At 46.3% G+C, this 12,998-nt stretch overlaps 1 long non-coding RNA gene across 1 annotated transcript in view; it reads left to right on the forward strand.

The window, feature by feature from the left end:
• The first annotated feature begins 7,402 nt into the window (after window positions 1-7,402).
• The window catches only part of LOC142072833 (uncharacterized), a 31,941-nt gene continuing 26,345 nt past the window's right edge, over window positions 7,403-12,998 (forward strand). Inside the window, exons 1-2 of the long non-coding RNA XR_012669426.1 lie at window positions 7,403-7,485; window positions 8,564-8,646. This is a non-coding gene — a long non-coding RNA (uncharacterized LOC142072833). The remainder of the gene's footprint in view (window positions 7,486-8,563; window positions 8,647-12,998) is intronic.

The following is a 12,998-nucleotide window of genomic DNA, read 5'->3' on the forward strand; positions in this document are numbered from 1 at the left end:
GTTCACAATTACTAGATGAGGTGGACTCTATTGTAGTACAAATAATGTGAAGCTATTTAAAATCCAAGCCGCATTTCTCATCAGATTTTTCAATTTGTATATTTTCCAGTGACACTGTGTAAGTAGATAAAAGTATGTTTTAAATTGTATGTTTTGAGTACAGGAAGGAAACAAGAAGATATTGGCTGTGATCAGACAAGACTTTCTGTAGCAAACAATGAGAGAGAATTTTGTACCAAAGGGTAGGTGAACAAAATTAATTGTAAGCGAAAACTGCTCAAGCACACAGCATATGTACAGTGTGGTAATCACACTGAAAGCCAAAGCCTAATTCACAAGTTTACTTCCATAATTCTGTCGTCATGGACAGATGTCCCAGGAGTGCACACTTGATGACATTATAGCCTTGTAATTCAGTTGCTTATAATTTACTGTGTTTAATAAGGAACCAAATGTTAGAACTAACTTTCATTATAAATAGCGTATTCACAACACCTTTTCACACTGGCTCTTCAGTGTACTGCATGCTATTAGAATTTACTCCCTCTGTGGGTATCGAATGGCTTCTGTTGCCCAGAATAAAGGATTTTAAAAGGCTCTTTGAAACTAACCACAAAAATTATATATCTTGGAAAACACTCGTTGACATAGGCATTAGCTGATGTGATCCACTTGTGGTTTTCAGTCAGTTAATTCTGTTCTGATTTGGAACAGATGCTGATATTTTCTTCAATCTATAAAGCATTTCTGTATTGGATTCCTCTCTTGTCGATATGTATCCGGGTCTGTTTTCACTTGTATACTGTCCCGTAGGTGCCCTCTATCTGCACTCATTCCTCTATCTTTCTGGTTTATATTTGCACTTCTGCCAACCCTTTTTCAAATGTGGCCCTCAACTCTTCAACATTTCATCCACCTTTGTATTTAACAGCATTCCATTTTCCCCTTTTACTTGGCCTTATTCTGGTGGAAAAAATGACTGTTGAGAGGCCAAGCTCAGGAAGAAATTAGTCTTTTTATTCACCTTATTGTAAAGAGAGAGACGATTAATAACAGGAAGTGGCTTCTTAGATTACCAGGCAGGACATATAAGCAGCTGTGGAAAGTCATTTAACTAAACAAGAATATTGTGGAAAGATTTGTAATAAGACCCAACCTCTACCATTCTCTTTTCTAGATTGTTCCCATGGAAAGGTTGCTGATCACAACAGATCAAACCTGATGTGCCTAAATGTATGATGAAACTTATTTTTGTGCCGAATTCTTTATAGCTATCTTTGCAACCTCACATCAAGCTATGCTTGATTCCACAGGGCACCTCCTGAGGATCTTGTCCTCAATGGAACAAGTAGCAGGAATGTAGGTGCCAAGTTAGGTGTCTAAATACCCTTGAGGATCTGAAGACTTCTCATACAGAATGGGCCATAGAATGAGATGGCTGGAGAACCTGTGGATTGGAATAAAGTAACAGGAAGGATTTCACTCTGGTTAGTGGTTGGGAAGTTCTGCCAGTTCAAAGAAGTTGCACAGGCTTAACTAATTGGAACTTAAGGTATGTCTACACTGCAATTAAAATCCATGGCTAGCCCAGGTCAGCTGACTCAGGCTTGCAGGGATCGGGCTGCGGGGCTGTAATATTGCGGTGTAAACATTCACATCCTGAGAGCCCCAGAGCCTGGGCTCCAGCCTGAGCTCGACCATCCCGCAGCCCAAGCCCTGCAGTCCAGAGTCAACTGATACGGGCTAGCTGCGGATGTTTAATTGCAGTGTAGACATACTCTAGGGAACAACTCCATTGTTGCACATGAAGGAATAGAATTGCGTTCACTCCCTTAGCTGCCATCGTTTTACAGAAGTAACATTATGTAGTTCTGTTACTCAAGCCTGGAGCTCTGACTCTAAATACACGGAGACAACAGCCCTGTTGAATAAAGCTGGGTGGGAAACAGTTTTCCCATTCTCTGAATATATTTGAAGATCCGAAAGTTTTTCCCCTCTTAAATTGGGATGAAAAGTAAAAATCTTGAAAATATTTACAAACCAAAAAACTGAATTTTTGTGCATTTCAGGCCAATTGAAACGTTTTGTATTGGTAATTATGAAACATTTGATTTCATCGTTGACCTTTCTTTAATCTTTTTACAATCTAGTTAGCTTAAATTTTGAAACAAAAAAGTTGTTTCAAACTGGAAAACTGACATTGTCAAAACAAAACATTTTGACAATTGGAAACTGTTGTCTTGACCTTTTTTCAAGTCAGGAAGTTGTTTCTCAAAGTTTTGGTTTGGAAAGACGAATCAAGTTGCAGTGGGGGAGGTTTAGATTGGATATTAGGAAAAACTTTTTCACTAAGAGAGTGGTGAAACACTGGAATGCGTTACCTAGGGAGGTGGTAGAATCTCCTTCCTTAGAGGTTTTTAATGTCAGGCTTGACAAAGCCCTGGCTGGGATGATTTAACTGGGAATTGGTCCTGCTTCGAGCAGGGGGTTGGACTAGATGACCTTCAGGGGTCCCTTCCAACCCTGATATTCTATGATTCTATGATCTTTTGACAAAAACAATTTGTCAAAAAATTCCCAACCAACTCTACTGTTGAATAAGAAGGTGCCATTTTTATATTGCCGCTTTTCAAAGTAGAAATCAACTTTAAATACTAGGGGACAGATTTTGATTGTTGTTACATTACAGAAAGATCAAAGTAATTCCATTGATTTGACTGGAATTACTCCAGATTATACTGTACAGAGAAGAACCCCAAAAGTGATTTGAGGGCTGGAAAAAATGCCTTAACGAGAGAGACAAAGCTTCATCTTATCAAAGAGAAGCTGAAGAGGTGACTTCGTCTTGGTGTCTAAGTACCTTCACAAGGAGAAGATAGTGGGTACTAATGGAATCTTTAATCTAAGGAAGAAAGGCAGAACAAGAGCCAACAGTTGGAAGCTGGAGCCATACACACTCCAATGAGAAATAAGGCTCTAGTTTTTAACAGTGCAAGTGATGAACCATTGGAATAAACTGACAAGGGAAGTGGTGGACTCTCCATCTCTTTGTGTCTAAATATCCGGACTGGATGCCTGTCTGGAAGATGCTTTAGTCCAGTGGTCTCCATCCTTTTTATGCCCAAGATCACTTTTTGAATTTAAGTGCAACCCAGGATCTACCCTTCCCCGAGGCCCTGCCCTGCTCACTCCATCACCCCTTCTCTCTGTCGTTTGCTCTCCTCCACCCTCACTCACTTTCACCGGGCTGTGGCAGGGGGTTGGGGTTCAGGAGGGAGCGCAGCCTCTGGGCTGGGGCCGAGCTGTTTGGAGTGTGGGAGGGGGCCAGCCGGGCTGAGCCTGGGGCAGGGGGTTGAGGTGCAGGAGGGGATGAGGGATGCAAGCTCTGGGAGGGAGTTTGGGTGCAGGAGTGAGCTCTGGGCTGGGGCAGAATGTTTGGGTGCAGGAAGAGGTTCAGGGTGTGGGCTCTGCGAGGAAGTTTGGGTGAAGGAGGGGGCCCAGGGCAGGGGTTTGGGGTGCAGGAGGGGGTATGGGGTGCTGGCTGTGGTAGGGGGCTGGGGGTTGGGGTGCACTTACCTTGGGTGGCTCCTGGTCGGTGGTGCTGCAGGGCTAAGGCAGGCTCCTTGCATTCTCTGGCCCCACGCTGCTCCTGGAAGGGACCAGTGCGCCCCTGCAGCCCCTGGGGGGGGGGGCAAGTGGCTCCGCATGCTGCCCCTCTCTGCAGACACTGTCCCCACAGTTCCCTGTTCCCAGCCAATGGGAGCTGCGGGGGTGGTGCTTGCAGGCAGGAGCAGCGTATGGAGATCCTTGCTCCCCATTTCCTCTGGTGCCACAGGGACGTGCTGGCTGCTTTCAGGAGCAGTACGGGGCTGGGACAGGCAGGAAGCAAACCTGCCTTAGCAGCAGCCCCGCTGCACCAGAGACTTTTGGCAGCCGGAGATTGCAATCAACTGGGAGAGTCTCCAGGATCAACCAGTCGATTGCGATTGATCGGTTGGTGACCACTGCTTTAGTCAAACCCAAGTGATTAGGCTCGATGCAGGGGTGGACTGGCTGAAATTCTATGGCCTGTGTTATACAGGAGGTCAGACTAGATGATCTATCAGTCCTTTTTGGCCTTAAACTCTATGTATCTATGAGTCACCAAATAGTTGTCAGATCTTGGAATAAAAAATTGCTGTAAAGCCCAATGGTCCTGTTATCAGATGCTTTTCCAGTTTGTCTGGTGGTGACAAGAGTCAGAGCAAAGAGACAGGGAACCTTAACACTGGATTGATCACTTGCCTAGACTGCTTTTCAAAGCCAACCACTCTAAAGAATCACTCTGTACCTCCCATCAGGACTCAGTGCTCTGTTTACATATCGCTCTCTGATAAGCAGATAAATGAACTAAAAGCAACATTGTTCGGAAAAGGAAAAGAGACAAGAATAATCTCATTCTGCTGAGTCAAACAAAGGCTTTCTGTTTGTTGCTGTAAGCTATGGAAGCTGGGTTGTTCACAGGGGCCTGTGCCCCAGCACCTTCCACAGTAGCCATTGCAAAGGATTCTGGGAAGGGATTACTTAAAGACAACTCTATATAAAAACAGTGGCATGAAACATGCTCAGAGGCAGATGAATGGGAACTGCTGGGTGCTGAGTACTTGTGAAAAATCTAGCCATAAAATAACAACAAGCAATAGTTTCATTTGTTTAGGAAAGTGCTCCGATATGAGCAGAAACTTCATTACAGTGGGGCAAAGCATCCCATTTACATCTAGCCGTATCTGTCCTTTCCATCTATCACTGTGTTTTTAGTGAATCTCAGTAGGTTCTAGTAGTGGTTAGTGCTGTATATTTTTGAAAGATACTGTATACACTAAAAAGAAAAGGAGTACTTGTGGCACCTTAGAGACTAACCAATTTATTTGAGCATAAGCTTTCGTGAGCTACAGCTCACTTCATGAAAGCTCATGCTCAAATAAATTGGTTAGTCTCTAAGATGCCACAAGTACTCCTTTTCTTTTTGCGAATACAGACTAACACGGCTGTTACTCTGAAACTGTATACACTGACCTTTTTTCAAACACTTCAACCATTCAAATTGTCTCTGCGGCTAATTGCCAAAAATCTCTTTTTGGAGCTGAAGTATATTTACTTGGGTTATGTAGGAGACTTGTTCCTATGCCAAACTAAGGTGCAATTGATGCACTGGCATATTAGTCTGTGTCTGTTGAATAATTTTAGCAGCCATATTCTGACAAAAAGCAGCTAAGTGATAAATGGGGAAGTGTAAAGCAGTGGTTCTCAACCAGGGGTCTAGGGCCCCACGAGCAGGTTTCAGGGGGTCTGCCAAGCAGGGCCTGCATTAGGCTGACTGGGGCCTAGGGCAGAAAGGCAAAGCCTTGCCGCATGGGGCTGAAGCTGAAGTCTAAGAAATGTGGCTTCGCGAGGGGAGAGGGCTCTGTAGCATGGGGCCTCGGACAATTGCCCTATTTGCTACCCCCTAATGGCAGCCCTGGCTTTTATATGCAGAAAGCAGTTGTTGTGACACAGGTGAAGTTTTTATAGCATGTTGGGAAAGGTGGGGGCTCAAAAAGAAAAAGGTTGCGAGCTGCTGGTATAAAGAATTCAGCACAAAACTTTCTTTACCTGTGCATTCCCAGCCAGGTGGAAACAGCTGGCTTTAATTTCAGAACCAAACAAATCATGGGGTACTATATTTTGGGGATTTGGTTTTACATTTCCAGGTTTTATGGGTGTTTGACATATACATGGAGTGATGCAATTTGGAACTGCCTGTATCTTATATTCGACACTCCAATTGGTCAGTTTTAAAAATGGACATGATTAGTGATTGGAGAGAAAAATGTGACGTGGTTGAATGAAACTCAGAGAGAATTTAAAGCTGATCATGTCAAGAATTAGAAATTGCAGTTCTCGTTCTTAAATTTCATCCACTGGTTCTGATTATGGGTTTTCAACTGCAATAGAGTTCAGTTCTGACCACCAGAAAGTTAAAAAAAGGAATATTTAGGTCAGCAGTTCTCAAACTTCATTGCACCGTGACCCCCCCTTCTGACAACAAAAATTACTACATGACTCCAGGAGGGGAGACCAAAGCCCAGGCCCACCCCAGGTTGCGCGTGGGGGGGGGGGAGGGGGGAGTGCAAAGCTGAAGCCCAAGGGCTTCTGCCCTGGGCAGGAGGCATGTAACCTTAGCCCGCCTTTCCAGGGCTGACACTCTAGGGCTTTGGCCCTGGGTGTTGGGGCTCGTGCTTTGACTTTGGCCTTGGCCCCAGCAGTCTAACACCAGCCTTGGCGACCCCATTAAACTGGGGTCGAGACCCACTTTGAGGTCCCAACCCACAATCTGAGAACCCCTGATTTAGGTTGAATAATTAGTATGATGATAGTGCCAACAGGCCCAACGAAGGTCAGAGCCTCATTGACCTAAGTACCATAAGCACACAAAATAAGAGAGACTCCTGCCCTTAACATTCTAAATAAATAAAATAAATGAGGAGAAAGAAGTATCCTCATCCCCATTTTAAGGATAGTGTGCTGAGGCACAGAGAGATTACTCATACAGGGAGTCTGACAGAATCAAGGACTGAACCCTCAGTCTCCGGCCAGTCGCCTTACCCACAACACCATCCGTCCTTTCAAGAGGATTAGCTGTAATTGCTGTTAGGGTGGAACCATTTTTCAATGACAAGGATTGACACCGTAATGCTTGAGAGGTTTATAAGTATTTCACCAAAGAAAGACTGGCGTTAGGAGCAGTCCTGCAATGGCAGAAGGATGGGCTAGGTCAGGAGTTCTTAACCTTTTTTCTTTCTGAGCCCCCCCAGCATGCTATAAAAGGCTCCATGGCCCACCTGTGCCACAAAAACTGTTTTTCTTCATATCCAGTAGATTAAAAGCCAGGGCTGGCATTAGAGGGTAGCAAGCAGGGCAACTGCCTGTGCTCCCACACCACAGGACGCCCTGGAAAGCTGAGTTGCCCAGGCTTGCCTTCAGACCCACGTGGCTTGGGCTTCGGTTTTCTGTCCTGAGCTCCAGGGAGTCTAATGCTGGCCCTGCTCTCTGGTTTATTTTGGCGGACCCCATGAAACCTGCTCATGGCCTCCCGCAGGGGGCCCCGGGCCCCAAGTTGAGAACTGCTGGGCTAGGTGACCTAAAATGCCTTTTCTGTTTCTACCGCCTGTTATTCTCTGAACCTTTACCCAGTGTTACACAATGGCACCTTGTTATCGAGTCTCTGGCGAGTACTTTGGCAGCAAAGATGCTTTTCCACTCTGTCATATCTGTATATGCTGCAGTATCATGGAGCTGATAGAAGCTTGTTTGTGTCAGTTTCTAATAGGCACTTACATAAAACAAATAATTTAAAAAAAAAAACCTAAGGTCTTTGGCTTTTGGATTGAACGTGATTTTTCCCTATGTGCAGCATGGATGGTAAGGAAGCAAAAAAGAAAATTTTCCAGTGCAGGGGATTCACAGGTTAGTACTTAGCTCTTTTAATGCATAGATGTCAAAGGGCTTTACAAAGGGAGGATTTGCATTATTAACTCATTGTATAGATGGGGAAATGCAGAGGCAGAGAGATGAAGGGAGTTATCCAGCGTCACAGCATGAATCAGTGGCAAAGCCCAGAATAAAAGCGAGCCCACGGCTACAGCTCCTATTCATACAGACCTAGGATCGGAGCCTTAGACTACTCTTAAAGAACCCGTCCTAGGTTGGGATGGCCCTTTAAGAGAATTGGGCTTAGTCACACTGGTGACTAATTAATTGCCTCCCAGGTGATGGGTTTGGTTTCTTTTGTTGGTGACAGTACCGGATTTACCATGGCGCCTGGCCCACAGTCCAAAGGGGCCCCGCCCGGCCCTCTCTTCTCCGCCCCCTGCTCTCTCCTGTGGGGGCAGAAGCTTGACGCTGCCGGCTCCTGGGGCTCCTGCTGCAGCAGGGCAGGCTCCGCCAGCAGCCAAGCTCCCCACTCCCAGCCTCTTCCCGCAGCGTGCTGCATTCTGCCCCTCCCTGCCGCCAATCAGCTGTTTGCCGGCAGCGGAAGAGCGGAGCCTCAGCACACTCCCCGCTCAGGGGAGGGGGAGAAGAGGTGGGGGCGGGACCTTGGGGAAGGGGCTGGAATTGGGGCATACCCTCTCCACCCCCCTGCCGTGAGCACCTCCACGACACCAGTCCACACCCACACCCCCCTAACTCTAAATCCACTCCTGGCTGTCACGTCACCTGGGCTGGGGATACTGTATCAGCTGATCCCCACAGCCTCCAGCCTACCTGCGCAGTACTGCAGACATGGCCCTGCCCACTAGCTCCTCTCCACTCCCTAGCCCACCCACCACTTGCTTCCCCCCCCCGCTTAAAAATGATTGCTCCCCCCCCACCCCCCACTGGCTTCTCTGGCAGCCCTGTTGTCAGGTATCCAGTTTTAGACTGGAAACTCCAGTATAAAATGGGACCTGGGTGTCCGGTTAGCAGTGCTGACTGGAAACTAAAAGTCCGGTTATAGGAGTAACCACATTAGCCTCTGCTCCTCCCGCTCCCAACACCCACCCAGGGCTGGAAGAGAACCTGTCCTCCTGCTGCGGGAGGAAGAGCGGCTCGCTGCAGAGAGAGCCGAAGAGAATGGGCTAGAACCAGGTAGGTACCCGCTCTCTGTGGGCGGGGCGGAGGGGGGGGCCCACAAAAAGTTAATCCGGCTCTGCTTACATAACCATTACATCACAAAGGGAGGAGGAGGAGGAAATAGAAACATCAGATAGCAGAATCTGGGATTTTGGAAAGACCTCTTGAGCTGAGCAAGTGGCTACAAAGACTGTAGAGGTGGAGAAATACTTGTTTTGATTTCTGTCAATGTTTGAACAGATGTTTCAATAAACTAGGCCCCAAGAAGGGGCGTTATTTCTCTTGCAAGCGTCTGGATGCAGTTTTTAAGAACTCCATTTAGGGGAAACCGAGACTGGGGCATAGTCCAATGCTAAATTGGCTATTGCCCTGCCATGGAACCCCGTCCTCAAAGACACTAAATATCCTCTGCTGCTATTGATTTCAGCAGAATGCTCTGAGGGCCAGATTTTTAAAGGTATTTAGGTAGTTAGGCATCCCAGGTGATTTTCAAAATCGCATAGGTGCCTAACTCCCATTGAAATCAGTGAGACAACTTGCCGAGTAAGGGTGTCACAACTGGTCCCTAAATCAGCTGATCTGACTCGTAAAAGCCTTCTAAAGTCAGAATCCAGTCGGTTACAGTATTTCCGTGGATCAGTTTGGACCACGTTTGATTTTCTGGACGGCTCTCCCTGGGATATGCCATTTCCTAGTAATCTGGAGCGGGGGATAATTCAGGGCAGGTGTTCAGTGCTAGTGGGTGCTTGAAGTGCGCATGAAGTGCCTGCCTCATGGGTTGAGTGAGGCTTTAGCTGGCAATTAGGTTCAGCACACTCCTGCCGCCTCCCGTCCTTCCTCGCCGCCCACCTGCCTGTCTGCACGCAGCAGAAACAGTGATTTAGAGGAGCTGAGTTGTGGGAAGTACAATTTAATCGTTCTCATTTTTAAATCGCTCCCCTCCCTCGTCATCTCCTAGCAGGCGCTTTCCAAGGAGCAGCTCCCCCAGCAGCAGCGGAGACTCAATGCAGCGACCCTTCCCATGCAACGTCTTGCAGTAACATGAATTGGTCACATCTTGCTTTTGAGATGAGACTCGCTGATGGGACTTAGTGCACTGGGGCACGGTTCCCCAGGAAATAGCCTGCTGGGCTGGATCCTGATCTGGTATCAAAGCTTTGCTGATTTACACTGTCTAAGGGACAGCGTGCACCTGCCATGTTTCATCTGGGAGGCCATTCTTATGGCCAAAAGCAATAGTGGAAATTTATATGACTCTTTGTCTCTTGCAGTACATTCAGGCAATCCTTCAGAGCATTACCCTCCCTGAAAAAAATCCATACAGTCTGTCTGGAAATAAAGCCCTGTTTGCAAACACTCATCTGCTCCTCTAAGGTGTGCTAGGGTCAGGCCAGTCTCCAAGTCAATTCCCATCTGCTCTGCCTTCTTTACAATGAGTGCCTGGAGCACAACTACAGAGAACGATGTTGCATGTAGGAAACCGAAAGCGCACTGCAATGTATTGAAAAATATTGCTTTGTTAAACACAAAGAGGAAACTGCCTCAGCGGCAGGGTGAAAGAATATTCCACTGAGCTGGGCTGTCAAGCTCATGCACAAAACCCACCTTTCTCACCAAGGCATGGCAGTAGTTCTGGGGTGCTGAAGGCAGAAACCATGCATTTGGGTTGTTATTACTATGTCAAGCCAGGGTGTGCGACTGCACCCCTAGTTCCAGCACCTATGAGGCCTGGACAGCCTTGGGCTTCTTCAAAGTCATAGGCAGGTTTTCTCCAAATGCTGTCACTGAAATAGTCCTGCAGTTTATCTGAAGGAGAGCCAACAGAATCTAACTGAGAGTTACTACTGTATTTTGTATGACAGCTTTAAAGACTCTACCAGATCAGTCTCTGAGGAGATGCAACTGGAAAAGAAGGTATTGAATTTGGGAGCATCTGGATATAGGCTGGGGCCTGCCTTTGTGTAAAGATTTTGGACTTTTTGGAGAGGAAAAAGGCTTTGATACCCACTGGGCTCACAGAGCATGGAGATTTGTGGGGAAATGAGACCACAAGTAAATGAGTGCAGATGGGGGTAAAATAGACATGGATAGGGGCTGCCCATAACAATGTAATGCATTAGGGGATGGGTCGGTCTTTAAGTTTGTGTGCTCGTTTCAATGTAACAAGGTGGGGGGGGGGGGGTGAGGCTTGAAAATCACCGGAAATATCTTGTATTTTATGGACATCCTCTCTTAAGAACTGCTAGGTTCTCTGGCTTCCTTCCCCTCCCCCATTTCTGTGGTGGTCATGTCATCCTGGCCCACCAAAGCATTTCCCTGGTGACAAGCTTATAATATAAATAAGTTGCTGATGAGATAAAATGTACTGTAGAAGATGGGGGCAGGGGAGCGCACAGGGTAACAATGAGATGATTATTGGTGGTCTAACTACAGGCATATCTGTGGCAGTTGGATAGCCTGGTGATGAGCACTAAGGAGTAGAGAATGTTCTGGTCCACAGTAATTTTGCAAAGGAGCCCACAGATGTCTGCAGCTGTGTCTTGGCTAGTCTGAGTGCTTTTAGCAGTTCAGGCATGGATACAAATGAAGTTCCCACGCAGCCCCTATTCATGTCTATTTTACCCCCATCTGCACTCATTTTCTTGTGGTCTCATTTCCCCACAAATCTCCATGCTTTGTGAGCCCAATTGGCATCAAAGCCTTTTTCCTCTCCAAAAAGTCCAAAATCTTTATACAAAGGCAGGCCCCAGGCTATATCCAGATGCTCCCAAATTCAATACCTTCTTTTCCAGTTGCACCTCCTCAGACACTGATCTGGTAGAGTCTTTAAAGCTGTCATCTCTGGAGCTATTTCCTTCAGCAACCTGCCCTTCTTTGGTGTTGCTTCTTTTATTTAGGATGAGCTGGGTCTGACTCTCTGTGTATATAAATCTCCCCACTGTATTTTCCACTGAATGCACTGATGAAGTGAGCCGTAGCTCACGAAAGCTTATGCTCCAATAAATTTCTTAGTCTCTAAGGTGCCACAAGTACTCCTTTTTCTTTTTGCGGACACAGACTAACAGGGCTGCTACTCTGAAATCTGACACCTATGGGAGCTGTGAGTTCTCCGCACCTCAGGCCCTTAAACATGTAAAGCATATGGATGGGTCTACAGGTGATTGTCTGCTTTCTACCCGCCTTGCATTTATTTTCCATTAAGTATGTTGATTGTGTTTCTAAACCTATTGTCAATCACTATGAACTGAGAGTGCTCTGGGCAAAAGCAAGGTATCTGTAAAATATGCTATAACCTACCAGTAGAACCAAAGGGGAATCTGCAGTGAAACATCTGCTTTGGGAAGAAGAAAAGGAGTACTTGTGGCACCTTAGAGACTAACCAATTTATTTGAGCATGAGCTTTCGTGAGCTACAGCTCACTTCATCGGGAAGACTGACTGCCCAAGGCTTTTCAATGATGCTTACTATTATTAGCTTTGCGTGGGCACTGAATGTGGCAGGCTTGTGAAATACGGCTGAATATGTTAACAGTCCCTGATTTACACGCCAAACGCATTCAAAGCCAGCACACAGCCAAATAAATAGACAGCTGCTATCCGATCTATTTCCGCTCTAGCCATTCGCCGCTTGATTTATCTCACCTGTGTCATACATCAACCTGCAGCAGCGCTCTCCCTCATTCCTGAATGAAATCAAAAGGGCCCTGGAACAACTTGGGTGACCGCAGCAGGTATGCTGAGCTCTGAAATGAACGTAGCCAGCAAACAATCAAAACTAAGTGGCTTCTTTCTGTTGCTGGCTCATTTTTCTTAAATCTTCTGAGCAGTACTTACTGTACCAGTAGAGTGTTACATGCAAACCAGAGCCCAGTCCAAAGGCAGGTGGTGTTTTCAGAAGCAGCTGAAGTGCACAGAAGAGAGTCCCGAAAAAGAAACCAAGTACTCTATTTGCATCTGTAATGAGTCTGACAGCAGCCCTTTCTAAAGAACATGAGGATTTGAAAGGGTTCAGCATTGCACTGAAATGTTGAAGCAATTAGTTAAATTTCAAGGTGTACAGAGCAACAGAACAGAATGCTCATTGACTTTTCAATCCAAGTTAGCAGATGTTTGGAGCATCTTGTTTTCTGGTATGGTGCCTTTCACTGTTGTCAGCCCAGTCTGTTCCCACCCTGTTCACCTTAAGCAAGAAGTCTGATCCTAAGCCTGTTGTAGTCCATAGGAATCTTTCCATTGACTTCAGTGGACACTGGATGAGCTGTGAGTTGTTTATGAAGCACTGTAAGAGTATGAGGCTTAAAAACACTTGAAAGCCAATGGGAGCTGGCTCAGCACTTTGAAATTAGGCCCCTCTTAGGTGCAGGAATA

Source organism: Caretta caretta, chromosome 7 (assembly GCF_965140235.1).
Source record: "Caretta caretta isolate rCarCar2 chromosome 7, rCarCar1.hap1, whole genome shotgun sequence".
In the NCBI taxonomy this organism is placed as follows: domain Eukaryota; kingdom Metazoa; phylum Chordata; order Testudines; family Cheloniidae; genus Caretta; species Caretta caretta.